The sequence below is a fragment of the Garra rufa genome, unplaced genomic scaffold (genome assembly GCF_049309525.1).
Source record: "Garra rufa unplaced genomic scaffold, GarRuf1.0 hap1_unplaced_003, whole genome shotgun sequence".
NCBI lineage: Eukaryota > Metazoa > Chordata > Actinopteri > Cypriniformes > Cyprinidae > Garra > Garra rufa.
In genome coordinates, this window is record NW_027394278.1 from 2,955,027 (window position 1) to 2,981,486 (window position 26,460).

Below are 26,460 nucleotides of genomic sequence, written 5' to 3' on the forward strand. Positions count from 1 at the left end.
GCTCCTGATTGGTTAACGCGGCGCGAATTGACGCAGAAGTTCAGATTTTTCACCTCGGGCAGCAGACGCGAATGCTTGTCAGACGCGTGATTCACAAAAAAAGCACAATTCGCGCTTAACGCACCTAACACGGCAGACGCTCAATTCGCGCCATTCGCGAGAACTAGACGCGCGGATGAGGCGAATTCGCGTCTACCGCGCCGCGCTAAACGCCTCATTCGCGCCGCAAGAACTCCAGGCGGGTGTAAACACGTCTTACCATTGACTTAACATTGAAATCACTCGGACCAGACGCATATTCCCGTTTGGTGTGAGCGTAGCATTAGACCGTGCGGCCATGCTACCTCGTCGGGTTGCGCTCCAAGGGTCTCTTTGACAGGTGGAACGGCCTCCCTAATACTTACTCTGCAGAACTGCTGCAGTCTAATCCTGTTTGCGTGAAATAATCCCGCTGCCAAGCGGGTTAGAGGGCCTCCCTGCCTTGGTTAAAATTGCTGCTGGCAGCGATGGGATTCGAACCCACGCCCCCGAAGAGACTGGAGCCTAAATCCAGCGCCTTAGACCACTCGGCCACGCTACCCTGGGATTTGCACTTTCGTGGGCCATTTTCTGCCCTCTTCCCCCACCCCAAATATAGAGAGAACGTCGGCCGCCGGACCTTCTATGCAAAGCCTCTGGAATGCGGGCAAAGAACATTTTTTTTTTGCGTACGCACAATAGCCTTCCAAACTCTGTCTTGGCAGCAGTGGGATTCAAACCCACACCCCCGAAGAGACTGGAGCCTTAATCCAACGCCTTATGCTACGTTCACACCAAACGCGAATACGCGTCTAAATTCTCGCCTGCCGCTGCTATTTATACGCGTGACCACTTTGTGTTCATTCGCCCGTCAAGAGCGAAATGGACGCGCATAAAAACAAAAGTTTGAAGCGAAATTTACGCGCGTCAGGTGCGTCAGAGAGGCGAAAGTTTCAAAAAGTTTCGAACCCCATTGGCAGCCATCTTTTTACAAGACGTCTGTTGTTGATCGGTCATTTATCGAGAGTGTCACTGCTCTGTATTTGCTCTGGAGAGCAGAACAGCGGTGTAGGGATCATCGTCGCTGTATTTGGGTTGCGCTTCGCCACAAGCTGATGCCTTGTAATTCGCCGCCGTAAAGGCATCCTTAATACAGGGTATGCAGTCCTACTCCTGGTGGCCCCCTTCCTGTGGAGTGGAGGTCCATCTCTGATCAAGCACACCTGAATCCGCTAATCAAGGCCTTTGGGGCTTATGTGGAAACGATAGCCAGCTGTGATGCATTTAAAATCAAAATGATCAGGCAGCTGTTATTTCACCCAAAACTTTCCATGAGTAAAACTGGCTGTCTCCATTCTTGTAGACTACTCATTGTTTTTCATTAATATAATTTTCAAATTCGTTGAATTGTTTGTTTGTTTTTTATTGCACCTCTCCTATGATTGTAAATTATTGGTGTGCCTCTGTTGGAATGGAGCAGAGGCTGGGACAAGCTTTAAGCACTGACTTTGCTAAATGGCAAAGAATGCGAAAGCAGCTAAGTTTGGATGAGCATGCAGCGTCACTTCTCCAGTCGCTTCGCAGCCTCAGGAGCTTTCCAAAAGACTTCCCTGGCAGCGGTGGGATTCGAACCCACGCCCCCGAAGAGACTGGAGCCTTAATCCAGCGCCTTAGACCGCTCGGCCACGCTACCTTGTCATGGTGTGTTCCACGGGTCTTTACGACAGGTCAAACGGCCTCCCAAATACTGACTCTGCGGAACGGCTGCAGTCTAATCCTGTTTGCGTAAAACAAGCCCGCTCCCAAGCGGGTTAGAGGGCCTCCCTGCCTTGGTTAAAATGCCTGCTGGCAGCAATGGGATTTAGACTGGAGCCTAAATCAAATGCCTTAGACCTCTCGGCCACGCTACCCTGGAATGCTCACTTTTGTGGGCCCTTTTCTGCCCTCTTCCCCCACCCCAAAGATGGACAAAACGTCGGCCGCCGGACGTTCTTTGCAAAGCCTCTGGAGTGCGGGCAAAGAATGTTTTTTTGTGTATAGGCACAATAGCTTTCCAAAACTCTGTCTTGGCAGTAGTGGGATTCGAACCCACGCCCCCGAAGAGACTGGAGCCTTAATCCAGAGGCTTAGACCACTCGGCCACGCTACCCTGCCACATCCGCCTTCGTGGGCCCTTTTTTTTTCTTGTCGCGCTTCGCCGCAAGCTGATGCCTTGTAATTCGAAGCCGTAAAGGCATCCTTTATACAGGGGTATGCAGTCCTACTCCTGGTGGCCCCCTTCCTGTGGAGTGGAGGTCAGCATCAAGCAGGCTCCTGATTGGTTAACGCGGCGCGAATTGACGCAGAAGTTCAGATTTTTCACCTCGGGCAGCAGACGCGAATGCTTGTCAGACGCGTGATTCACAAAAAAGCACAATTCGCGCTTAACGCACCTAACACGCCAGACGCTCAATTCGCGCCATTCGCGAGAACTAGACGCGCGGATGAGGCGAATTCGCGTCTACCGCGCCGCGCTAAACGCCTCATTCGCGCCGCAAGAACTCCAGGCGGGTGTAAACACGTTTTACCATTGACTTAACATTGAAATCACTCGGACCAGACGCATATTCCCGTTTGGTGTGAGCGTAGCATTAGACCGTGCGGCCATGCTACCTCGTCGGGTTGCGCTCCAAGGGTCTCTTCGACAGGTGGAACGGCCTCCCTAATACTTACTCTGCAGAACTGCTGCAGTCTAATCCTTTTTGCGTGAAATAATCCCGCTGCCAAGCGGGTTAGAGGGCCTCCCTGCCTTGGTTAAAATTGCTGCTGGCAGCGATGGGATTCGAACCCACGCCCCCGAAGAGACTGGAGCCTAAATCCAGCACCTTAGACCACTCGGCCACGCTACCCTGGGATTTGCACTTTCGTGGGCCATTTTCTGCCCTCTTCCCCCACCCCAAATATAGAGAGAACGTCGGCCGCCGGACCTTAATCCAGCGCCTTAGACCGCTCGGCCACGCTACCTTGTCATGGTGTGTTCCACGGGTCTTTACGACAGGTCAAACGGCCTCCCAAATACTGACTCTGCGGAACGGCTGCAGTCTAATCCTGTTTGCGTAAAACAAGCCCGCTCCCAAGCGGGTTAGAGGGCCTCCCTGCCTTGGTTAAAATGCCTGCTGGCAGCAATGGGATTTAGACTGGAGCCTAAATCAAATGCCTTAGACCTCTCGGCCACGCTACCCTGGAATGCTCACTTTTGTGGGCCCTTTTCTGCCCTCTTCCCCCACCCCAAAGATAGAGAAAACGTCGGCCGCCGGACGTTCTTTGCAAAGCCTCTGGAGTGCGGGCAAAGAATGTTTTTTTGTGTATAGGCACAATAGCTTTCCAAAACTCTGTCTTGGCAGTAGTGGGATTCGAACCCACGCCCCCGAAGAGACTGGAGCCTTAATACAGCGGCTTAGACCACTCGGCCACGCTACCCTGCCACATCCGCCTTCGTGGGCCCTTTTTTTTTCTTGTCGCGCTTCGCCGCAAGCTGATGCCTTGTAATTCGAAGCCGTAAAGGCATCCTTTATACAGGGGTATGCAGTCCTACTCCTGGTGGCCCCCTTCCTGTGGAGTGGAGGTCAGCATCAAGCAGGCTCCTGATTGGTTAACGCGGCGCGAATTGACGCAGAAGTTCAGATTTTTCACCTCGGGCAGCAGACGCGAATGCTTGTCAGACGCGTGATTCACAAAAAAAGCACAATTCGCGCTTAACGCACCTAACACGGCAGACGCTCAATTCGCGCCATTCGCGAGAACTAGACGCGCGGATGAGGCGAATTCGCGTCTACCGCGCCGCGCTAAACGCCTCATTCGCGCCGCAAGAACTCCAGGCGGGTGTAAACACGTCTTACCATTGACTTAACATTGAAATCACTCGGACCAGACGCATATTCCCGTTTGGTGTGAGCGTAGCATTAGACCGTGCGGCCATGCTACCTCGTCGGGTTGCGCTCCAAGGGTCTCTTTGACAGGTGGAACGGCCTCCCTAATACTTACTCTGCAGAACTGCTGCAGTCTAATCCTGTTTGCGTGAAATAATCCCGCTGCCAAGCGGGTTAGAGGGCCTCCCTGCCTTGGTTAAAATTGCTGCTGGCAGCGATGGGATTCGAACCCACGCCCCCGAAGAGACTGGAGCCTAAATCCAGCGCCTTAGACCACTCGGCCACGCTACCCTGGGATTTGCACTTTCGTGGGCCATTTTCTGCCCTCTTCCCCCACCCCAAATATAGAGAGAACGTCGGCCGCCGGACCTTCTATGCAAAGCCTCTGGAATGCGGGCAAAGAACATTTTTTTTTTGCGTACGCACAATAGCCTTCCAAACTCTGTCTTGGCAGCAGTGGGATTCAAACCCACACCCCCGAAGAGACTGGAGCCTTAATCCAACGCCTTATGCTACGTTCACACCAAACGCGAATACGCGTCTAAATTCTCGCCTGCCGCTGCTATTTATACGCGTGACCACTTTGTGTTCATTCGCCCGTCAAGAGCGAAATGGACGCGCATAAAAACAAAAGTTTGAAGCGAAATTTACGCGCGTCAGGTGCGTCAGAGAGGCGAAAGTTTCAAAAAGTTTCGAACCCCATTGGCAGCCATCTTTTTACAAGACGTCTGTTGTTGATCGGTCATTTATCGAGAGTGTCACTGCTCTGTATTTGCTCTGGAGAGCAGAACAGCGGTGTAGGGATCATCGTCGCTGTATTTGGGTTGCGCTTCGCCACAAGCTGATGCCTTGTAATTCGCCGCCGTAAAGGCATCCTTAATACAGGGTATGCAGTCCTACTCCTGGTGGCCCCCTTCCTGTGGAGTGGAGGTCCATCTCTGATCAAGCACACCTGAATCCGCTAATCAAGGCCTTTGGGGCTTATGTGGAAACGATAGCCAGCTGTGATGCATTTAAAATCAAAATGATCAGGCAGCTGTTATTTCACCCAAAACTTTCCATGAGTAAAACTGGCTGTCTCCATTCTTGTAGACTACTCATTGTTTTTCATTAATATAATTTTCAAATTCGTTGAATTGTTTGTTTGTTTTTTATTGCACCTCTCCTATGATTGTAAATTATTGGTGTGCCTCTGTTGGAATGGAGCAGAGGCTGGGACAAGCTTTAAGCACTGACTTTGCTAAATGGCAAAGAATGCGAAAGCAGCTAAGTTTGGATGAGCATGCAGCGTCACTTCTCCAGTCGCTTCGCAGCCTCAGGAGCTTTCCAAAAGACTTCCCTGGCAGCGGTGGGATTCGAACCCACGCCCCCGAAGAGACTGGAGCCTTAATACAGCGCCTTAGACCGCTCGGCCACGCTACCTTGTCATGGTGTGTTCCACGGGTCTTTACGACAGGTCAAACGGCCTCCCAAATACTGACTCTGCGGAACGGCTGCAGTCTAATCCTGTTTGCGTAAAACAAGCCCGCTCCCAAGCGGGTTAGAGGGCCTCCCTGCCTTGGTTAAAATGCCTGCTGGCAGCAATGGGATTTAGACTGGAGCCTAAATCAAATGCCTTAGACCTCTCGGCCACGCTACCCTGGAATGCTCACTTTTGTGGGCCCTTTTCTGCCCTCTTCCCCCACCCCAAAGATGGACAAAACGTCGGCCGCCGGACGTTCTTTGCAAAGCCTCTGGAGTGCGGGCAAAGAATGTTTTTTTGTGTATAGGCACAATAGCTTTCCAAAACTCTGTCTTGGCAGTAGTGGGATTCGAACCCACGCCCCCGAAGAGACTGGAGCCTTAATCCAGAGGCTTAGACCACTCGGCCACGCTACCCTGCCACATCCGCCTTCGTGGGCCCTTTTTTTTTCTTGTCGCGCTTCGCCGCAAGCTGATGCCTTGTAATTCGAAGCCGTAAAGGCATCCTTTATACAGGGGTATGCAGTCCTACTCCTGGTGGCCCCCTTCCTGTGGAGTGGAGGTCAGCATCAAGCAGGCTCCTGATTGGTTAACGCGGCGCGAATTGACGCAGAAGTTCAGATTTTTCACCTCGGGCAGCAGACGCGAATGCTTGTCAGACGCGTGATTCACAAAAAAGCACAATTCGCGCTTAACGCACCTAACACGCCAGACGCTCAATTCGCGCCATTCGCGAGAACTAGACGCGCGGATGAGGCGAATTCGCGTCTACCGCGCCGCGCTAAACGCCTCATTCGCGCCGCAAGAACTCCAGGCGGGTGTAAAAACGTCTTACCATTGACTTAACATTGAAATCACTCGGACCAGACGCATATTCCCGTTTGGTGTGAGCGTAGCATTAGACCGTGCGGCCATGCTACCTCGTCGGGTTGCGCTCCAAGGGTCTCTTCGACAGGTGGAACGGCCTCCCTAATACTTACTCTGCAGAACTGCTGCAGTCTAATCCTTTTTGCGTGAAATAATCCCGCTGCCAAGCGGGTTAGAGGGCCTCCCTGCCTTGGTTAAAATTGCTGCTGGCAGCGATGGGATTCGAACCCACGCCCCCGAAGAGACTGGAGCCTAAATCCAGCGCCTTAGACCACTCGGCCACGCTACCCTGGGATTTGCACTTTCGTGGGCCATTTTCTGCCCTCTTCCCCCACCCCAAATATAGAGAGAACGTCGGCCGCCGGACCTTAATCCAGCGCCTTAGACCGCTCGGCCACGCTACCTTGTCATGGTGTGTTCCACGGGTCTTTACGACAGGTCAAACGGCCTCCCAAATACTGACTCTGCGGAACGGCTGCAGTCTAATCCTGTTTGCGTAAAACAAGCCCGCTCCCAAGCGGGTTAGAGGGCCTCCCTGCCTTGGTTAAAATGCCTGCTGGCAGCAATGGGATTTAGACTGGAGCCTAAATCAAATGCCTTAGACCTCTCGGCCACGCTACCCTGGAATGCTCACTTTTGTGGGCCCTTTTCTGCCCTCTTCCCCCACCCCAAAGATAGAGAAAACGTCGGCCGCCGGACGTTCTTTGCAAAGCCTCTGGAGTGCGGGCAAAGAATGTTTTTTTGTGTATAGGCACAATAGCTTTCCAAAACTCTGTCTTGGCAGTAGTGGGATTCAAACCCACGCCCCCGAAGAGACTGGAGCCTTAATCCAGCGGCTTAGACCACTCGGCCACGCTACCCAGCCACAGCCGCCTTCGTGGGCCCTTTTTTTTTCTTGTCGCGCTTCGCCGCAAGCTGATGCCTTGTAATTCGAAGCCGTAAAGGCATCCTTTATACAGGGGTATGCAGTCCTACTCCTGGTGGCCCCCTTCCTGTGGAGTGGAGGTCAGCATCAAGCAGGCTCCTGATTGGTTAACGCGGCGCGAATTGACGCAGAAGTTCAGATTTTTCACCTCGGGCAGCAGACGCGAATGCTTGTCAGACGCGTGATTCACAAAAAAGCACAATTCGCGCTTAACGCACCTAACACGCCAGACGCTCAATTCGCGCCATTCGCGAGAACTAGACGCGCGGATGAGGCGAATTCGCGTCTACCGCGCCGCGCTAAACGCCTCATTCGCGCCGCAAGAACTCCAGGCGGGTGTAAACACGTCTTACCATTGACATCACTCGGACCAGACGCATATTCCCGTTTGGTGTGAGCGTAGCATTAGACCGTGCGGCCATGCTACCTCGTCGGGTTGCGCTCCAAGGGTCTCTTCGACAGGTGGAACGGCCTCCCTAATACTTACTCTGCAGAACTGCTGCAGTCTAATCCTTTTTGCGTGAAATAATCCCGCTGCCAAGCGGGTTAGAGGGCCTCCCTGCCTTGGTTAAAATTGCTGCTGGCAGCGATGGGATTCGAGCCCACGCCCCCGAAGAGACTGGAGCCTAAATCCAGCGCCTTAGACCACTCGGCCACGCTACCCTGGGATTTGCACTTTCGTGGGCCATTTTCTGCCCTCTTCCCCCACCCCAAATATAGAGAGAACGTCGGCCGCCGGACCTTAATCCAGCGCCTTAGACCGCTCGGCCACGCTATCTTGTCATGGTGTGTTCCACGGGTCTTTACGACAGGTCAAACGGCCTCCCAAATACTGACTCTGCGGAACGGCTGCAGTCTAATCCTGTTTGCGTAAAACAAGCCCGCTCCCAAGCGGGTTAGAGGGCCTCCCTGCCTTGGTTAAAATGCCTGCTGGCAGCAATGGGATTTAGACTGGAGCCTAAATCAAATGCCTTAGACCTCTTGGCCACGCTACCCTGGAATGCTCACTTTCGTGGGCCCTTTTCTGCCCTCTTCCCCCACCCCAAAGATAGAGAAAATGTCGGCCGCCGGACCTTCTTTGCAAAGCCTCTGGAGTGCGGGCAAAGAATGTTTTTTTGTGTATAGGCACAATAGCCTTCCAAAACTCTGTCTTGGCAGTAGTGGGATTCAAACCCACGCCCCCGAAGAGACTGGAGCCTTAATCCAGCAGCTTAGACCACTCGGCCACTTTTTTTTTCTTGTCGCGCTTCGCCGCAAGCTGATGCCTTGTAATTCGAAGCCGTAAAGGCATCCTTTATACAGGGGTATGCAGTCCTACTCCTGGTGGCCCCCTTCCTGTGGAGTGGAGGTCAGCATCAAGCAGGCTCCTGATTGGTTAACGCGGCGCGAATTGACGCAGAAGTTCAGATTTTTCACCTCGGGCAGCAGACGCGAATGCTTGTCAGACGCGTGATTCACAAAAAAAGCACAATTCGCGCTTAACGCACCTAACACGGCAGACGCTCAATTCGCGCCATTCGCGAGAACTAGACGCGCGGATGAGGCGAATTCGCGTCTACCGCGCCGCGCTAAACGCCTCATTCGCGCCGCAAGAACTCCAGGCGGGTGTAAACACGTCTTACCATTGACTTAACATTGAAATCACTCGGACCAGACGCATATTCCCGTTTGGTGTGAGCGTAGCATTAGACCGTGCGGCCATGCTACCTCGTCGGGTTGCGCTCCAAGGGTCTCTTTGACAGGTGGAACGGCCTCCCTAATACTTACTCTGCAGAACTGCTGCAGTCTAATCCTGTTTGCGTGAAATAATCCCGCTGCCAAGCGGGTTAGAGGGCCTCCCTGCCTTGGTTAAAATTGCTGCTGGCAGCGATGGGATTCGAACCCACGCCCCCGAAGAGACTGGAGCCTAAATCCAGCGCCTTAGACCACTCGGCCACGCTACCCTGGGATTTGCACTTTCGTGGGCCATTTTCTGCCCTCTTCCCCCACCCCAAATATAGAGAGAACGTCGGCCGCCGGACCTTCTATGCAAAGCCTCTGGAATGCGGGCAAAGAACATTTTTTTTTTGCGTACGCACAATAGCCTTCCAAACTCTGTCTTGGCAGCAGTGGGATTCAAACCCACACCCCCGAAGAGACTGGAGCCTTAATCCAACGCCTTATGCTACGTTCACACCAAACGCGAATACGCGTCTAAATTCTCGCCTGCCGCTGCTATTTATACGCGTGACCACTTTGTGTTCATTCGCCCGTCAAGAGCGAAATGGACGCGCATAAAAACAAAAGTTTGAAGCGAAATTTACGCGCGTCAGGTGCGTCAGAGAGGCGAAAGTTTCAAAAAGTTTCGAACCCCATTGGCAGCCATCTTTTTACAAGACGTCTGTTGTTGATCGGTCATTTATCGAGAGTGTCACTGCTCTGTATTTGCTCTGGAGAGCAGAACAGCGGTGTAGGGATCATCGTCGCTGTATTTGGGTTGCGCTTCGCCACAAGCTGATGCCTTGTAATTCGCCGCCGTAAAGGCATCCTTAATACAGGGTATGCAGTCCTACTCCTGGTGGCCCCCTTCCTGTGGAGTGGAGGTCCATCTCTGATCAAGCACACCTGAATCCGCTAATCAAGGCCTTTGGGGCTTATGTGGAAACGATAGCCAGCTGTGATGCATTTAAAATCAAAATGATCAGGCAGCTGTTATTTCACCCAAAACTTTCCATGAGTAAAACTGGCTGTCTCCATTCTTGTAGACTACTCATTGTTTTTCATTAATATAATTTTCAAATTCGTTGAATTGTTTGTTTGTTTTTTATTGCACCTCTCCTATGATTGTAAATTATTGGTGTGCCTCTGTTGGAATGGAGCAGAGGCTGGGACAAGCTTTAAGCACTGACTTTGCTAAATGGCAAAGAATGCGAAAGCAGCTAAGTTTGGATGAGCATGCAGCGTCACTTCTCCAGTCGCTTCGCAGCCTCAGGAGCTTTCCAAAAGACTTCCCTGGCAGCGGTGGGATTCGAACCCACGCCCCCGAAGAGACTGGAGCCTTAATCCAGCGCCTTAGACCGCTCGGCCACGCTACCTTGTCATGGTGTGTTCCACGGGTCTTTACGACAGGTCAAACGGCCTCCCAAATACTGACTCTGCGGAACGGCTGCAGTCTAATCCTGTTTGCGTAAAACAAGCCCGCTCCCAAGCGGGTTAGAGGGCCTCCCTGCCTTGGTTAAAATGCCTGCTGGCAGCAATGGGATTTAGACTGGAGCCTAAATCAAATGCCTTAGACCTCTCGGCCACGCTACCCTGGAATGCTCACTTTTGTGGGCCCTTTTCTGCCCTCTTCCCCCACCCCAAAGATGGACAAAACGTCGGCCGCCGGACGTTCTTTGCAAAGCCTCTGGAGTGCGGGCAAAGAATGTTTTTTTGTGTATAGGCACAATAGCTTTCCAAAACTCTGTCTTGGCAGTAGTGGGATTCGAACCCACGCCCCCGAAGAGACTGGAGCCTTAATCCAGAGGCTTAGACCACTCGGCCACGCTACCCTGCCACATCCGCCTTCGTGGGCCCTTTTTTTTTCTTGTCGCGCTTCGCCGCAAGCTGATGCCTTGTAATTCGAAGCCGTAAAGGCATCCTTTATACAGGGGTATGCAGTCCTACTCCTGGTGGCCCCCTTCCTGTGGAGTGGAGGTCAGCATCAAGCAGGCTCCTGATTGGTTAACGCGGCGCGAATTGACGCAGAAGTTCAGATTTTTCACCTCGGGCAGCAGACGCGAATGCTTGTCAGACGCGTGATTCACAAAAAAGCACAATTCGCGCTTAACGCACCTAACACGCCAGACGCTCAATTCGCGCCATTCGCGAGAACTAGACGCGCGGATGAGGCGAATTCGCGTCTACCGCGCCGCGCTAAACGCCTCATTCGCGCCGCAAGAACTCCAGGCGGGTGTAAACACGTTTTACCATTGACTTAACATTGAAATCACTCGGACCAGACGCATATTCCCGTTTGGTGTGAGCGTAGCATTAGACCGTGCGGCCATGCTACCTCGTCGGGTTGCGCTCCAAGGGTCTCTTCGACAGGTGGAACGGCCTCCCTAATACTTACTCTGCAGAACTGCTGCAGTCTAATCCTTTTTGCGTGAAATAATCCCGCTGCCAAGCGGGTTAGAGGGCCTCCCTGCCTTGGTTAAAATTGCTGCTGGCAGCGATGGGATTCGAACCCACGCCCCCGAAGAGACTGGAGCCTAAATCCAGCGCCTTAGACCACTCGGCCACGCTACCCTGGGATTTGCACTTTCGTGGGCCATTTTCTGCCCTCTTCCCCCACCCCAAATATAGAGAGAACGTCGGCCGCCGGACCTTAATCCAGCGCCTTAGACCGCTCGGCCACGCTACCTTGTCATGGTGTGTTCCACGGGTCTTTACGACAGGTCAAACGGCCTCCCAAATACTGACTCTGCGGAACGGCTGCAGTCTAATCCTGTTTGCGTAAAACAAGCCCGCTCCCAAGCGGGTTAGAGGGCCTCCCTGCCTTGGTTAAAATGCCTGCTGGCAGCAATGGGATTTAGACTGGAGCCTAAATCAAATGCCTTAGACCTCTCGGCCACGCTACCCTGGAATGCTCACTTTTGTGGGCCCTTTTCTGCCCTCTTCCCCCACCCCAAAGATAGAGAAAACGTCGGCCGCCGGACGTTCTTTGCAAAGCCTCTGGAGTGCGGGCAAAGAATGTTTTTTTGTGTATAGGCACAATAGCTTTCCAAAACTCTGTCTTGGCAGTAGTGGGATTCGAACCCACGCCCCCGAAGAGACTGGAGCCTTAATACAGCGGCTTAGACCACTCGGCCACGCTACCCTGCCACATCCGCCTTCGTGGGCCCTTTTTTTTTCTTGTCGCGCTTCGCCGCAAGCTGATGCCTTGTAATTCGAAGCCGTAAAGGCATCCTTTATACAGGGGTATGCAGTCCTACTCCTGGTGGCCCCCTTCCTGTGGAGTGGAGGTCAGCATCAAGCAGGCTCCTGATTGGTTAACGCGGCGCGAATTGACGCAGAAGTTCAGATTTTTCACCTCGGGCAGCAGACGCGAATGCTTGTCAGACGCGTGATTCACAAAAAAAGCACAATTCGCGCTTAACGCACCTAACACGGCAGACGCTCAATTCGCGCCATTCGCGAGAACTAGACGCGCGGATGAGGCGAATTCGCGTCTACCGCGCCGCGCTAAACGCCTCATTCGCGCCGCAAGAACTCCAGGCGGGTGTAAACACGTCTTACCATTGACTTAACATTGAAATCACTCGGACCAGACGCATATTCCCGTTTGGTGTGAGCGTAGCATTAGACCGTGCGGCCATGCTACCTCGTCGGGTTGCGCTCCAAGGGTCTCTTTGACAGGTGGAACGGCCTCCCTAATACTTACTCTGCAGAACTGCTGCAGTCTAATCCTGTTTGCGTGAAATAATCCCGCTGCCAAGCGGGTTAGAGGGCCTCCCTGCCTTGGTTAAAATTGCTGCTGGCAGCGATGGGATTCGAACCCACGCCCCCGAAGAGACTGGAGCCTAAATCCAGCGCCTTAGACCACTCGGCCACGCTACCCTGGGATTTGCACTTTCGTGGGCCATTTTCTGCCCTCTTCCCCCACCCCAAATATAGAGAGAACGTCGGCCGCCGGACCTTCTATGCAAAGCCTCTGGAATGCGGGCAAAGAACATTTTTTTTTTGCGTACGCACAATAGCCTTCCAAACTCTGTCTTGGCAGCAGTGGGATTCAAACCCACACCCCCGAAGAGACTGGAGCCTTAATCCAACGCCTTATGCTACGTTCACACCAAACGCGAATACGCGTCTAAATTCTCGCCTGCCGCTGCTATTTATACGCGTGACCACTTTGTGTTCATTCGCCCGTCAAGAGCGAAATGGACGCGCATAAAAACAAAAGTTTGAAGCGAAATTTACGCGCGTCAGGTGCGTCAGAGAGGCGAAAGTTTCAAAAAGTTTCGAACCCCATTGGCAGCCATCTTTTTACAAGACGTCTGTTGTTGATCGGTCATTTATCGAGAGTGTCACTGCTCTGTATTTGCTCTGGAGAGCAGAACAGCGGTGTAGGGATCATCGTCGCTGTATTTGGGTTGCGCTTCGCCACAAGCTGATGCCTTGTAATTCGCCGCCGTAAAGGCATCCTTAATACAGGGTATGCAGTCCTACTCCTGGTGGCCCCCTTCCTGTGGAGTGGAGGTCCATCTCTGATCAAGCACACCTGAATCCGCTAATCAAGGCCTTTGGGGCTTATGTGGAAACGATAGCCAGCTGTGATGCATTTAAAATCAAAATGATCAGGCAGCTGTTATTTCACCCAAAACTTTCCATGAGTAAAACTGGCTGTCTCCATTCTTGTAGACTACTCATTGTTTTTCATTAATATAATTTTCAAATTCGTTGAATTGTTTGTTTGTTTTTTATTGCACCTCTCCTATGATTGTAAATTATTGGTGTGCCTCTGTTGGAATGGAGCAGAGGCTGGGACAAGCTTTAAGCACTGACTTTGCTAAATGGCAAAGAATGCGAAAGCAGCTAAGTTTGGATGAGCATGCAGCGTCACTTCTCCAGTCGCTTCGCAGCCTCAGGAGCTTTCCAAAAGACTTCCCTGGCAGCGGTGGGATTCGAACCCACGCCCCCGAAGAGACTGGAGCCTTAATCCAGCGCCTTAGACCGCTCGGCCACGCTACCTTGTCATGGTGTGTTCCACGGGTCTTTACGACAGGTCAAACGGCCTCCCAAATACTGACTCTGCGGAACGGCTGCAGTCTAATCCTGTTTGCGTAAAACAAGCCCGCTCCCAAGCGGGTTAGAGGGCCTCCCTGCCTTGGTTAAAATGCCTGCTGGCAGCAATGGGATTTAGACTGGAGCCTAAATCAAATGCCTTAGACCTCTCGGCCACGCTACCCTGGAATGCTCACTTTTGTGGGCCCTTTTCTGCCCTCTTCCCCCACCCCAAAGATGGACAAAACGTCGGCCGCCGGACGTTCTTTGCAAAGCCTCTGGAGTGCGGGCAAAGAATGTTTTTTTGTGTATAGGCACAATAGCTTTCCAAAACTCTGTCTTGGCAGTAGTGGGATTCGAACCCACGCCCCCGAAGAGACTGGAGCCTTAATCCAGAGGCTTAGACCACTCGGCCACGCTACCCTGCCACATCTGCCTTCGTGGGCCCTTTTTTTTTCTTGTCGCGCTTCGCCGCAAGCTGATGCCTTGTAATTCGAAGCCGTAAAGGCATCCTTTATACAGGGGTATGCAGTCCTACTCCTGGTGGCCCCCTTCCTGTGGAGTGGAGGTCAGCATCAAGCAGGCTCCTGATTGGTTAACGCGGCGCGAATTGACGCAGAAGTTCAGATTTTTCACCTCGGGCAGCAGACGCGAATGCTTGTCAGACGCGTGATTCACAAAAAAGCACAATTCGCGCTTAACGCACCTAACACGCCAGACGCTCAATTCGCGCCATTCGCGAGAACTAGACGCGCGGATGAGGCGAATTCGCGTCTACCGCGCCGCGCTAAACGCCTCATTCGCGCCGCAAGAACTCCAGGCGGGTGTAAAAACGTCTTACCATTGACTTAACATTGAAATCACTCGGACCAGACGCATATTCCCGTTTGGTGTGAGCGTAGCATTAGACCGTGCGGCCATGCTACCTCGTCGGGTTGCGCTCCAAGGGTCTCTTCGACAGGTGGAACGGCCTCCCTAATACTTACTCTGCAGAACTGCTGCAGTCTAATCCTTTTTGCGTGAAATAATCCCGCTGCCAAGCGGGTTAGAGGGCCTCCCTGCCTTGGTTAAAATTGCTGCTGGCAGCGATGGGATTCGAACCCACGCCCCCGAAGAGACTGGAGCCTAAATCCAGCGCCTTAGACCACTCGGCCACGCTACCCTGGGATTTGCACTTTCGTGGGCCATTTTCTGCCCTCTTCCCCCACCCCAAATATAGAGAGAACGTCGGCCGCCGGACCTTAATCCAGCGCCTTAGACCGCTCGGCCACGCTACCTTGTCATGGTGTGTTCCACGGGTCTTTACGACAGGTCAAACGGCCTCCCAAATACTGACTCTGCGGAACGGCTGCAGTCTAATCCTGTTTGCGTAAAACAAGCCCGCTCCCAAGCGGGTTAGAGGGCCTCCCTGCCTTGGTTAAAATGCCTGCTGGCAGCAATGGGATTTAGACTGGAGCCTAAATCAAATGCCTTAGACCTCTCGGCCACGCTACCCTGGAATGCTCACTTTTGTGGGCCCTTTTCTGCCCTCTTCCCCCACCCCAAAGATAGAGAAAACGTCGGCCGCCGGACGTTCTTTGCAAAGCCTCTGGAGTGCGGGCAAAGAATGTTTTTTTGTGTATAGGCACAATAGCTTTCCAAAACTCTGTCTTGGCAGTAGTGGGATTCAAACCCACGCCCCCGAAGAGACTGGAGCCTTAATCCAGCGGCTTAGACCACTCGGCCACGCTACCCTGCCACAGCCGCCTTCGTGGGCCCTTTTTTTTTCTTGTCGCGCTTCGCCGCAAGCTGATGCCTTGCAATTCGAAGCCGTAAAGGCATCCTTTATACAGGGGTATGCAGTCCTACTCCTGGTGGCCCCCTTCCTGTGGAGTGGAGGTCAGCATCAAGCAGGCTCCTGATTGGTTAACGCGGCGCGAATTGACGCAGAAGTTCAGATTTTTCACCTCGGGCAGCAGACGCGAATGCTTGTCAGACGCGTGATTCACAAAAAAGCACAATTCGCGCTTAACGCACCTAACACGCCAGACGCTCAATTCGCGCCATTCGCGAGAACTAGACGGGCGGATGAGGCGAATTCGCGTCTACCGCGCCGCGCTAAACGCCTCATTCGCGCCGCAAGAACTCCAGGCGGGTGTAAACACGTCTTACCATTGACATCACTCGGACCAGACGCATATTCCCGTTTGGTGTGAGCGTAGCATTAGACCGTGCGGCCATGCTACCTCGTCGGGTTGCGCTCCAAGGGTCTCTTCGACAGGTGGAACGGCCTCCCTAATACTTACTCTGCAGAACTGCTGCAGTCTAATCCTTTTTGCGTGAAATAATCCCGCTGCCAAGCGGGTTAGAGGGCCTCCCTGCCTTGGTTAAAATTGCTGCTGGCAGCGATGGGATTCGAACCCACGCCCCCAAAGAGACTGGAGCCTAAATCCAGCGCCTTAGACCACTCGGCCACGCTACCCTGGGATTTGCACTTTCGTGGGCCATTTTCTGCCCTCTTCCCCCACCCCAAATATAGAGAGAACGTCGGCCGCCGGACCTTAATCCAGCGCCTTAGACCGCTCGGCCACGCTACCTTGTCATGGTGTGTTCCACGGGTCTTTACGACAGGTCAAACGGCCTCCCAAATACTGACTCTGCGGAACGGCTGCAGTCTAATCCTGTTTGCGTAAAACAAGCCCGCTCCCAAGCGGGTTAGAGGGCCTCCCTGCCTTGGTTAAAATGCCTGCTGGCAGCAATGGGATTTAGACTGGAGCCTAAATCAAATGCCTTAGACCTCTCGGCCACGCTACCCTGGAATGCTCACTTTTGTGGGCCCTTTTCTGCCCTCTTCCCCCACCCCAAAGATGGAGAAAACGTCGGCCGCCGGACGTTCTTTGCAAAGCCTCTGGAGTGCGGGCAAAGAATGTTTTTTTGTGTATAGGCACAATAGCTTTCCAAAACTCTGTCTTGGCAGTAGTGGGATTCGAACCCACGCCCCCGAAGAGACTGGAGCCTTAATCCAGAGGCTTAGACCACTCGGCCACGCTACCCTGCCACATCCGCCTTCGTGGGCCCTTTTTTTTTCTTGTCGTGCTTCGCCGCAAGCTGATGCCTTGTAATTCGAAGCCGTAAAGGCATCCTTTATACAGGGGTATGCAGTCCTACTCCTGGTGGCCCCCTTCCTGTGGAGTGGAGGTCAGCATCAAGCAGGCTCCTGATTGGTTAACGCGGCGCGAATTGACGCAGAAGTTCAGATTTTTCACCTCGGGCAGCAGACGCGAATGCTTGTCAGACGCGTGATTCACAAAAAAGCACAATTCGCGCTTAACGCACCTAACACGCCAGACGCTCAATTCGCGCCATTCGCGAGAACTAGACGCGCGGATGAGGCGAATTCGCGTCTACCGCGCCGCGCTAAACGCCTCATTCGCGCCGCAAGAACTCCAGGCGGGTGTAAACACGTCTTACCATTGACTTAACATTGAAATCACTCGGACCAGACGCATATTCCCGTTTGGTGTGAGCGTAGCATTAGACCGTGCGGCCATGCTACCTCGTCGGGTTGCGCTCCAAGGGTCTCTTCGACAGGTGGAACGGCCTCCTTAATACTTACTCTGCAGAACTGCTGCAGTCTAATCCTTTTTGCGTGAAATAATCCCGCTGCCAAGCGGGTTAGAGGGCCTCCCTGCCTTAGTTAAAATTGCTGCTGGCAGCGATGGGATTCGAACCCACGCCCCCGAAGAGACTGGAGCCTAAATCCAGCGCCTTAGACCACTCGGCCACGCTACCCTGGGATTTGCACTTTCGTGGGCCATTTTCTGCCCTCTTCCCCCACCCCAAATATAGAGAGAACGTCGGCCGCCGGACCTTAATCCAGCGCCTTAGACCGCTCGGCCACGCTACCTTGTCATGGTGTGTTCCACGGGTCTTTACGACAGGTCAAACGGCCTCCCAAATACTGACTCTGCGGAACGGCTGCAGTCTAATCCTGTTTGCGTAAAACAAGCCCGCTCCCAAGCGGGTTAGAGGGCCTCCCTGCCTTGGTTAAAATGCCTGCTGGCAGCAATGGGATTTAGACTGGAGCCTAAATCAAATGCCTTAGACCTCTCGGCCACGCTACCCTGGAATGCTCACTTTTGTGGGCCCTTTTCTGCCCTCTTCCCCCACCCCAAAGATAGAGAAAACGTCGGCCGCCGGACGTTCTTTGCAAAGCCTCTGGAGTGCGGGCAAAGAATGTTTTTTTGTGTATAGGCACAATAGCTTTCCAAAACTCTGTCTTGGCAGTAGTGGGATTCGAACCCACGCCCCTGAAGAGACTGGAGCCTTAATACAGCGGCTTAGACCACTCGGCCACGCTACCCTGCCACATCCGCCTTCGTGGGCCCTTTTTTTTTCTTGTCGCGCTTCGCCGCAAGCTGATGCCTTGTAATTCGAAGCCGTAAAGGCATCCTTTATACAGGGGTATGCAGTCCTACTCCTGGTGGCCCCCTTCCTGTGGAGTGGAGGTCAGCATCAAGCAGGCTCCTGATTGGTTAACGCGGCGCGAATTGACGCAGAAGTTCAGATTTTTCACCTCGGGCAGCAGACGCGAATGCTTGTCAGACGCGTGATTCACAAAAAAAGCACAATTCGCGCTTAACGCACCTAACACGCCAGACGCTCAATTCGCGCCATTCGCGAGAACTAGACGCGCGGATGAGGCGAATTCGCGTCTACCGCGCCGCGCTAAACGCCTCATTCGCGCCGCAAGAACTCCAGGCGGGTGTAAACACGTCTTACCATTGACTTAACATTGAAATCACTCGGACCAGACGCATATTCCCGTTTGGTGTGAGCGTAGCATTAGACCGTGCGGCCATGCTACCTCGTCGGGTTGCGCTACAAGGGTCTCTTCGACAGGTGGAACGGCCTCCCTAATACTTACTCTGCAGAACTGCTGCAGTCTAATCCTGTTTGCGTGAAATAATCCCGCTGCCAAGCGGGTTAGAGGGCCTCCCTGCCTTGGTTAAAATTGCTGCTGGCAGCGATGGGATTCGAACCCACGCCCCCGAAGAGACTGGAGCCTAAATCCAGCGCCTTAGACCACTCGGCCACGCTACCCTGGGATTTGCACTTTCGTGGGCCATTTTCTGCCCTCTTCCCCCACCCCAAATATAGAGAGAACGTCGGCCGCCGGACCTTAATCCAGCGCCTTAGACCGCTCGGCCACGCTACCTTGTCATGGTGTGTTCCACGGGTCTTTACGACAGGTCAAACGGCCTCCCAAATACTGACTCTGCGGAACGGCTGCAGTCTAATCCTGTTTGCGTAAAACAAGCCCGCTCCCAAGCGGGTTAGAGGGCCTCCCTGCCTTGGTTAAAATGCCTGCTGGCAGCAATGGGATTTAGACTGGAGCCTAAATCAAATGCCTTAGACCTCTTGGCCACGCTACCCTGGAATGCTCACTTTCGTGGGCCCTTTTCTGCCCTCTTCCCCCACCCCAAAGATAGAGAAAATGTCGGCCGCCGGACCTTCTTTGCAAAGCCTCTGGAGTGCGGGCAAAGAATGTTTTTTTTGTGTATAGGCACAATAGCCTTCCAAAACTCTGTCTTGGCAGTAGTGGGATTCAAACCCACGCCCCCGAAGAGACTGGAGCCTTAATCCAGCAGCTTAGACCACTCGGCCACTTTTTTTTTCTCGTCGCGCTTCGCCGCAAGCTGATGCCTTGTAATTCGAAGCCGTAAAGGCATCCTTTATACAGGGGTATGCAGTCCTACTCCTGGTGGCCCCCTTCCTGTGGAGTGGAGGTCAGCATCAAGCAGGCTCCTGATTGGTTAACGCGGCGCGAATTGACGCAGAAGTTCAGATTTTTCACCTCGGGCAGCAGACGCGAATGCTTGTCAGACGCGTGATTCACAAAAAAGCACAATTCGCGCTTAACGCACCTAACACGCCAGACGCTCAATTCGCGCCATTCGCGAGAACTAGACGCGCGGATGAGGCGAATTCGCGTCTACCGCGCCGCGCTAAACGCCTCATTCGCGCTGCAAGAACTCCAGGCGGGTGTAAACACGTTTTACCATTGACTTAACATTGAAATCACTCGGACCAGACGCATATTCCCGTTTGGTGTGAGCGTAGCATTAGACCGTGCGGCCATGCTACCTCGTCGGGTTGCGCTCCAAGGGTCTCTTCGACAGGTGGAACGGCCTCCCTAATACTTACTCTGCAGAACTGCTGCAGTCTAATCCTTTTTGCGTGAAATAATCCCGCTGCCAAGCGGGTTAGAGGGCCTCCCTGCCTTGGTTAAAATTGCTGCTGGCAGCGATGGGATTCGAACCCACGCCCCCGAAGAGACTGGAGCCTAAATCCAGCGCCTTAGACCACTCGGCCACGCTACCCTGGGATTTGCACTTTCGTGGGCCATTTTCTGCCCTCTTCCCCCACCCCAAATATAGAGAGAACGTCGGCCGCCGGACCTTAATCCAGCGCCTTAGACCGCTCGGCCACGCTACCTTGTCATGGTGTGTTCCACGGGTCTTTACGACAGGTCAAACGGCCTCCCAAATACTGACTCTGCGGAACGGCTGCAGTCTAATCCTGTTTGCGTAAAACAAGCCCGCTCCCAAGCGGGTTAGAGGGCCTCCCTGCCTTGGTTAAAATGCCTGCTGGCAGCAATGGGATTTAGACTGGAGCCTAAATCAAATGCCTTAGACCTCTCGGCCACGCTACCCTGGAATGCTCACTTTTGTGGGCCCTTTTCTGCCCTCTTCCCCCACCCCAAAGATAGAGAAAACGTCGGCCGCCGGACGTTCTTTGCAAAGCCTCTGGAGTGCGGGCAAAGAATGTTTTTTTGTGTATAGGCACAATAGCTTTCCAAAACTCTGTCTTGGCAGTAGTGGGATTCGAACCCACGCCCCCGAAGAGACTGGAGCCTTAATACAGCGGCTTAGACCACTCGGCCACGCTACCCTGCCACATCCGCCTTCGTGGGCCCTTTTTTTTTCTTGTCGCGCTTCGCCGCAAGCTGATGCCTTGTAATTCGAAGCCGTAAAGGCATCCTTTATACAGGGGTATGCAGTCCTACTCCTGGTGGCCCCCTTCCTGTGGAGTGGAGGTCAGCATCAAGCAGGCTCCTGATTGGTTAACGCGGCGCGAATTGACGCAGAAGTTCAGATTTTTCACCTCGGGCAGCAGACGCGAATGCTTGTCAGACGCGTGATTCACAAAAAAAGCACAATTCGCGCTTAACGCACCTAACACGGCAGACGCTCAATTCGCGCCATTCGCGAGAACTAGACGCGCGGATGAGGCGAATTCGCGTCTACCGCGCCGCGCTAAACGCCTCATTCGCGCCGCAAGAACTCCAGGCGGGTGTAAACACGTCTTACCATTGACTTAACATTGAAATCACTCGGACCAGACGCATATTCCCGTTTGGTGTGAGCGTAGCATTAGACCGTGCGGCCATGCTACCTCGTCGGGTTGCGCTCCAAGGGTCTCTTTGACAGGTGGAACGGCCTCCCTAATACTTACTCTGCAGAACTGCTGCAGTCTAATCCTGTTTGCGTGAAATAATCCCGCTGCCAAGCGGGTTAGAGGGCCTCCCTGCCTTGGTTAAAATTGCTGCTGGCAGCGATGGGATTCGAACCCACGCCCCCGAAGAGACTGGAGCCTAAATCCAGCGCCTTAGACCACTCGGCCACGCTACCCTGGGATTTGCACTTTCGTGGGCCATTTTCTGCCCTCTTCCCCCACCCCAAATATAGAGAGAACGTCGGCCGCCGGACCTTCTATGCAAAGCCTCTGGAATGCGGGCAAAGAACATTTTTTTTTTGCGTACGCACAATAGCCTTCCAAACTCTGTCTTGGCAGCAGTGGGATTCAAACCCACACCCCCGAAGAGACTGGAGCCTTAATCCAACGCCTTATGCTACGTTCACACCAAACGCGAATACGCGTCTAAATTCTCGCCTGCCGCTGCTATTTATACGCGTGACCACTTTGTGTTCATTCGCCCGTCAAGAGCGAAATGGACGCGCATAAAAACAAAAGTTTGAAGCGAAATTTACGCGCGTCAGGTGCGTCAGAGAGGCGAAAGTTTCAAAAAGTTTCGAACCCCATTGGCAGCCATCTTTTTACAAGACGTCTGTTGTTGATCGGTCATTTATCGAGAGTGTCACTGCTCTGTATTTGCTCTGGAGAGCAGAACAGCGGTGTAGGGATCATCGTCGCTGTATTTGGGTTGCGCTTCGCCACAAGCTGATGCCTTGTAATTCGCCGCCGTAAAGGCATCCTTAATACAGGGTATGCAGTCCTACTCCTGGTGGCCCCCTTCCTGTGGAGTGGAGGTCCATCTCTGATCAAGCACACCTGAATCCGCTAATCAAGGCCTTTGGGGCTTATGTGGAAACGATAGCCAGCTGTGATGCATTTAAAATCAAAATGATCAGGCAGCTGTTATTTCACCCAAAACTTTCCATGAGTAAAACTGGCTGTCTCCATTCTTGTAGACTACTCATTGTTTTTCATTAATATAATTTTCAAATTCGTTGAATTGTTTGTTTGATTTTTATTGCACCTCTCCTATGATTGTAAATTATTGGTGTGCCTCTGTTGGAATGGAGCAGAGGCTGGGACAAGCTTTAAGCACTGACTTTGCTAAATGGCAAAGAATGCGAAAGCAGCTAAGTTTGGATGAGCATGCAGCGTCACTTCTCCAGTCGCTTCGCAGCCTCAGGAGCTTTCCAAAAGACTTCCCTGGCAGCGGTGGGATTCGAACCCACGCCGCCGAAGAGACTGGAGCCTTAATCCAGCGCCTTAGACCGCTCGGCCACGCTACCTTGTCATGGTGTGTTCCACGGGTCTTTACGACAGGTCAAACGGCCTCCCAAATACTGACTCTGCGGAACGGCTGCAGTCTAATCCTGTTTGCGTAAAACAAGCCCGCTCCCAAGCGGGTTAGAGGGCCTCCCTGCCTTGGTTAAAATGCCTGCTGGCAGCAATGGGATTTAGACTGGAGCCTAAATCAAATGCCTTAGACCTCTCGGCCACGCTACCCTGGAATGCTCACTTTTGTGGGCCCTTTTCTGCCCTCTTCCCCCACCCCAAAGATAGAGAAAACGTCGGCCGCCGGACGTTCTTTGCAAAGCCTCTGGAGTGCGGGCAAAGAATGTTTTTTTGTGTATAGGCACAATAGCTTTCCAAAACTCTGTCTTGGCAGTAGTGGGATTCAAACCCACGCCCCCGAAGAGACTGGAGCCTTAATCCAGCGGCTTAGACCACTCGGCCACGCTACCCTGCCACAGCCGCCTTCGTGGGCCCTTTTTTTTCTTGTCGCGCTTCGCCGCAAGCTGATGCCTTGTAATTCGAAGCCGTAAAGGCATCCTTTATACAGGGGTATGCAGTCCTACTCCTGGTGGCCCCCTTCCTGTGGAGTGGAGGTCAGCATCAAGCAGGCTCCTGATTGGTTAACGCGGCGCGAATTGACGCAGAAGTTCAGATTTTTCACCTCGGGCAGCAGACGCGAATGCTTGTCAGACGCGTGATTCACAAAAAAAGCACAATTCGCGCTTAACGCACCTAACACGGCAGACGCTCAATTCGCGCCATTCGCGAGAACTAGACGCGCGGATGAGGCGAATTCGCGTCTACCGCGCCGCGCTAAACGCCTCATTCGCGCCGCAAGAACTCCAGGCGGGTGTAAACACGTCTTACCATTGACTTAACATTGAAATCACTCGGACCAGACGCATATTCCCATTTGGTGTGAGCGTAGCATTAGACCGTGCGGCCATGCTACCTCGTCGGGTTGCGCTCCAAGGGTCTCTTTGACAGGTGGAACGGCCTCCCTAATACTTACTCTGCAGAACTGCTGCAGTCTAATCCTGTTTGCGTGAAATAATCCCGCTGCCAAGCGGGTTAGAGGGCCTCCCTGCCTTGGTTAAAATTGCTGCTGGCAGCGATGGGATTCGAACCCACGCCCCCGAAGAGACTGGAGCCTAAATCCAGCGCCTTAGACCACTCGGCCACGCTACCCTGGGATTTGCACTTTCGTGGGCCATTTTCTGCCCTCTTCCCCCACCCCAAATATAGAGAGAACGTCGGCCGCCGGACCTTCTATGCAAAGCCTCTGGAATGCGGGCAAAGAACATTTTTTTTTTGCGTACGCACAATAGCCTTCCAAACTCTGTCTTGGCAGCAGTGGGATTCAAACCCACACCCCCGAAGAGACTGGAGCCTTAATCCAACGCCTTATGCTACGTTCACACCAAACGCGAATACGCGTCTAAATTCTCGCCTGCCGCTGCTATTTATACGCGTGACCACTTTGTGTTCATTCGCCCGTCAAGAGCGAAATGGACGCGCATAAAAACAAAAGTTTGAAGCGAAATTTACGCGCGTCAGGTGCGTCAGAGAGGCGAAAGTTTCAAAAAGTTTCGAACCCCATTGGCAGCCATCTTTTTACAAGACGTCTGTTGTTGATCGGTCATTTATCGAGAGTGTCACTGCTCTGTATTTGCTCTGGAGAGCAGAACAGCGGTGTAGGGATCATCGTCGCTGTATTTGGGTTGCGCTTCGCCACAAGCTGATGCCTTGTAATTCGCCGCCGTAAAGGCATCCTTAATACAGGGTATGCAGTCCTACTCCTGGTGGCCCCCTTCCTGTGGAGTGGAGGTCCATCTCTGATCAAGCACACCTGAATCCGCTAATCAAGGCCTTTGGGGCTTATGTGGAAACGATAGCCAGCTGTGATGCATTTAAAATCAAAATGATCAGGCAGCTGTTATTTCACCCAAAACTTTCCATGAGTAAAACTGGCTGTCTCCATTCTTGTAGACTACTCATTGTTTTTCATTAATATAATTTTCAAATTCGTTGAATTGTTTGTTTGTTTTTTATTGCACCTCTCCTATGATTGTAAATTATTGGTGTGCCTCTGTTGGAATGGAGCAGAGGCTGGGACAAGCTTTAAGCACTGACTTTGCTAAATGGCAAAGAATGCGAAAGCGGCTAAGTTTGGATGAGCATGCAGCGTCACTTCTCCAGTCGCTTCGCAGCCTCAGGAGCTTTCCAAAAGACTTCCCTGGCAGCGGTGGGATTCGAACCCACGCCCCCGAAGAGACTGGAGCCTTAATCCAGCGCCTTAGACCGCTCGGCCACGCTACCTTGTCATGGTGTGTTCCACGGGTCTTTACGACAGGTCAAACGGCCTCCCAAATACTGACTCTGCGGAACGGCTGCAGTCTAATCCTGTTTGCGTAAAACAAGCCCGCTCCCAAGCGGGTTAGAGGGCCTCCCTGCCTTGGTTAAAATGCCTGCTGGCAGCAATGGGATTTAGACTGGAGCCTAAATCAAATGCCTTAGACCTCTCGGCCACGCTACCCTGGAATGCTCACTTTTGTGGGCCCTTTTCTGCCCTCTTCCCCCACCCCAAAGATGGAGAAAACGTCGGCCGCCGGACGTTCTTTGCAAAGCCTCTGGAGTGCGGGCAAAGAATGTTTTTTTGTGTATAGGCACAATAGCTTTCCAAAACTCTGTCTTGGCAGTAGTGGGATTCGAACCCACGCCCCCGAAGAGACTGGAGCCTTAATCCAGAGGCTTAGACCACTCGGCCACGCTACCCTGCCACATCCGCCTTCGTGGGCCCTTTTTTTTCTTGTCGCGCTTCGCCGCAAGCTGATGCCTTGTAATTCGAAGCCGTAAAGGCATCCTTTATACAGGGGTATGCAGTCCTACTCCTGGTGGCCCCCTTCCTGTGGAGTGGAGGTCAGCATCAAGCAGGCTCCTGATTGGTTAACGCGGCGCGAATTGACGCAGAAGTTCAGATTTTTCACCTCGGGCAGCAGACGCGAATGCTTGTCAGACGCGTGATTCACAAAAAAGCACAATTCGCGCTTAACGCACCTAACACGCCAGACGCTCAATTCGCGCCATTCGCGAGAACTAGACGCGCGGATGAGGCGAATTCGCGTCTACCGCGCCGCGCTAAACGCCTCATTCGCGCCGCAAGAACTCCAGGCGGGTGTAAACACGTCTTACCATTGACATCACTCGGACCAGACGCATATTCCCGTTTGGTGTGAGCGTAGCATTAGACCGTGCGGCCATGCTACCTCGTCGGGTTGCGCTCCAAGGGTCTCTTCGACAGGTGGAACGGCCTCCCTAATACTTACTCTGCAGAACTGCTGCAGTCTAATCCTTTTTGCGTGAAATAATCCCGCTGCCAAGCGGGTTAGAGGGCCTCCCTGCCTTGGTTAAAATTGCTGCTGGCAGCGATGGGATTCGAACCCACGCCCCCGAAGAGACTGGAGCCTAAATCCAGCGCCTTAGACCACTCGGCCACGCTACCCTGGGATTTGCACTTTCGTGGGCCATTTTCTGCCCTCTTCCCCCACCCCAAATATAGAGAGAACGTCGGCCGCCGGACCTTAATCCAGCGCCTTAGACCGCTCGGCCACGCTACCTTGTCATGGTGTGTTCCACGGGTCTTTACGACAGGTCAAACGGCCTCCCAAATACTGACTCTGCGGAACGGCTGCAGTCTAATCCTGTTTGCGTAAAACAAGCCCGCTC

The 26,460-nt window shown here is 53.1% G+C and overlaps 28 non-coding genes across 28 annotated transcripts; all 28 read right to left on the reverse strand.

Moving 5' to 3' along the window:
* Positions 1–498: 498 nt before the first annotated feature.
* Positions 499–580, reverse strand: trnal-uag (transfer RNA leucine (anticodon UAG)). The gene has a single exon. It is a non-coding gene; the product is annotated as a tRNA-Leu (tRNA).
* A 1,049-nt stretch (positions 581–1,629) lies between these two features.
* Positions 1,630–1,711, reverse strand: trnal-aag (transfer RNA leucine (anticodon AAG)). The gene has a single exon. It is a non-coding gene; the product is annotated as a tRNA-Leu (tRNA).
* A 374-nt stretch (positions 1,712–2,085) lies between these two features.
* trnal-aag (transfer RNA leucine (anticodon AAG)) lies at positions 2,086–2,167 on the reverse strand. Its single transcript has one exon. It is a non-coding gene; the product is annotated as a tRNA-Leu (tRNA).
* Positions 2,168–2,824: 657 nt separating this feature from the next.
* On the reverse strand, positions 2,825–2,906 carry trnal-uag (transfer RNA leucine (anticodon UAG)). The gene has a single exon. It is a non-coding gene; the product is annotated as a tRNA-Leu (tRNA).
* Positions 2,907–4,135: 1,229 nt separating this feature from the next.
* On the reverse strand, positions 4,136–4,217 carry trnal-uag (transfer RNA leucine (anticodon UAG)). The gene has a single exon. It is a non-coding gene; the product is annotated as a tRNA-Leu (tRNA).
* A 1,049-nt stretch (positions 4,218–5,266) lies between these two features.
* trnal-aag (transfer RNA leucine (anticodon AAG)) lies at positions 5,267–5,348 on the reverse strand. The gene has a single exon. It is a non-coding gene; the product is annotated as a tRNA-Leu (tRNA).
* A 374-nt stretch (positions 5,349–5,722) lies between these two features.
* Positions 5,723–5,804, reverse strand: trnal-aag (transfer RNA leucine (anticodon AAG)). The gene has a single exon. It is a non-coding gene; the product is annotated as a tRNA-Leu (tRNA).
* Positions 5,805–6,461: 657 nt separating this feature from the next.
* Positions 6,462–6,543, reverse strand: trnal-uag (transfer RNA leucine (anticodon UAG)). The gene has a single exon. It is a non-coding gene; the product is annotated as a tRNA-Leu (tRNA).
* Positions 6,544–7,760: 1,217 nt separating this feature from the next.
* On the reverse strand, positions 7,761–7,842 carry trnal-uag (transfer RNA leucine (anticodon UAG)). Its single transcript has one exon. It is a non-coding gene; the product is annotated as a tRNA-Leu (tRNA).
* A 1,198-nt stretch (positions 7,843–9,040) lies between these two features.
* trnal-uag (transfer RNA leucine (anticodon UAG)) lies at positions 9,041–9,122 on the reverse strand. Its single transcript has one exon. It is a non-coding gene; the product is annotated as a tRNA-Leu (tRNA).
* Positions 9,123–10,171: 1,049 nt separating this feature from the next.
* trnal-aag (transfer RNA leucine (anticodon AAG)) lies at positions 10,172–10,253 on the reverse strand. The gene has a single exon. It is a non-coding gene; the product is annotated as a tRNA-Leu (tRNA).
* Positions 10,254–10,627: 374 nt separating this feature from the next.
* On the reverse strand, positions 10,628–10,709 carry trnal-aag (transfer RNA leucine (anticodon AAG)). The gene has a single exon. It is a non-coding gene; the product is annotated as a tRNA-Leu (tRNA).
* Positions 10,710–11,366: 657 nt separating this feature from the next.
* Positions 11,367–11,448, reverse strand: trnal-uag (transfer RNA leucine (anticodon UAG)). The gene has a single exon. It is a non-coding gene; the product is annotated as a tRNA-Leu (tRNA).
* Positions 11,449–12,677: 1,229 nt separating this feature from the next.
* Positions 12,678–12,759, reverse strand: trnal-uag (transfer RNA leucine (anticodon UAG)). Its single transcript has one exon. It is a non-coding gene; the product is annotated as a tRNA-Leu (tRNA).
* Positions 12,760–13,808: 1,049 nt separating this feature from the next.
* Positions 13,809–13,890, reverse strand: trnal-aag (transfer RNA leucine (anticodon AAG)). The gene has a single exon. It is a non-coding gene; the product is annotated as a tRNA-Leu (tRNA).
* A 374-nt stretch (positions 13,891–14,264) lies between these two features.
* On the reverse strand, positions 14,265–14,346 carry trnal-aag (transfer RNA leucine (anticodon AAG)). The gene has a single exon. It is a non-coding gene; the product is annotated as a tRNA-Leu (tRNA).
* A 657-nt stretch (positions 14,347–15,003) lies between these two features.
* trnal-uag (transfer RNA leucine (anticodon UAG)) lies at positions 15,004–15,085 on the reverse strand. The gene has a single exon. It is a non-coding gene; the product is annotated as a tRNA-Leu (tRNA).
* Positions 15,086–16,302: 1,217 nt separating this feature from the next.
* trnal-uag (transfer RNA leucine (anticodon UAG)) lies at positions 16,303–16,384 on the reverse strand. The gene has a single exon. It is a non-coding gene; the product is annotated as a tRNA-Leu (tRNA).
* A 489-nt stretch (positions 16,385–16,873) lies between these two features.
* Positions 16,874–16,955, reverse strand: trnal-aag (transfer RNA leucine (anticodon AAG)). Its single transcript has one exon. It is a non-coding gene; the product is annotated as a tRNA-Leu (tRNA).
* Positions 16,956–17,612: 657 nt separating this feature from the next.
* On the reverse strand, positions 17,613–17,694 carry trnal-uag (transfer RNA leucine (anticodon UAG)). Its single transcript has one exon. It is a non-coding gene; the product is annotated as a tRNA-Leu (tRNA).
* A 1,229-nt stretch (positions 17,695–18,923) lies between these two features.
* trnal-uag (transfer RNA leucine (anticodon UAG)) lies at positions 18,924–19,005 on the reverse strand. Its single transcript has one exon. It is a non-coding gene; the product is annotated as a tRNA-Leu (tRNA).
* A 1,198-nt stretch (positions 19,006–20,203) lies between these two features.
* Positions 20,204–20,285, reverse strand: trnal-uag (transfer RNA leucine (anticodon UAG)). Its single transcript has one exon. It is a non-coding gene; the product is annotated as a tRNA-Leu (tRNA).
* Positions 20,286–21,514: 1,229 nt separating this feature from the next.
* On the reverse strand, positions 21,515–21,596 carry trnal-uag (transfer RNA leucine (anticodon UAG)). The gene has a single exon. It is a non-coding gene; the product is annotated as a tRNA-Leu (tRNA).
* A 1,049-nt stretch (positions 21,597–22,645) lies between these two features.
* trnal-aag (transfer RNA leucine (anticodon AAG)) lies at positions 22,646–22,727 on the reverse strand. Its single transcript has one exon. It is a non-coding gene; the product is annotated as a tRNA-Leu (tRNA).
* A 1,113-nt stretch (positions 22,728–23,840) lies between these two features.
* trnal-uag (transfer RNA leucine (anticodon UAG)) lies at positions 23,841–23,922 on the reverse strand. The gene has a single exon. It is a non-coding gene; the product is annotated as a tRNA-Leu (tRNA).
* Positions 23,923–24,971: 1,049 nt separating this feature from the next.
* Positions 24,972–25,053, reverse strand: trnal-aag (transfer RNA leucine (anticodon AAG)). The gene has a single exon. It is a non-coding gene; the product is annotated as a tRNA-Leu (tRNA).
* Positions 25,054–25,427: 374 nt separating this feature from the next.
* On the reverse strand, positions 25,428–25,509 carry trnal-aag (transfer RNA leucine (anticodon AAG)). Its single transcript has one exon. It is a non-coding gene; the product is annotated as a tRNA-Leu (tRNA).
* A 645-nt stretch (positions 25,510–26,154) lies between these two features.
* trnal-uag (transfer RNA leucine (anticodon UAG)) lies at positions 26,155–26,236 on the reverse strand. Its single transcript has one exon. It is a non-coding gene; the product is annotated as a tRNA-Leu (tRNA).
* Between the last annotated feature and the right edge of the window lie 224 nt (positions 26,237–26,460).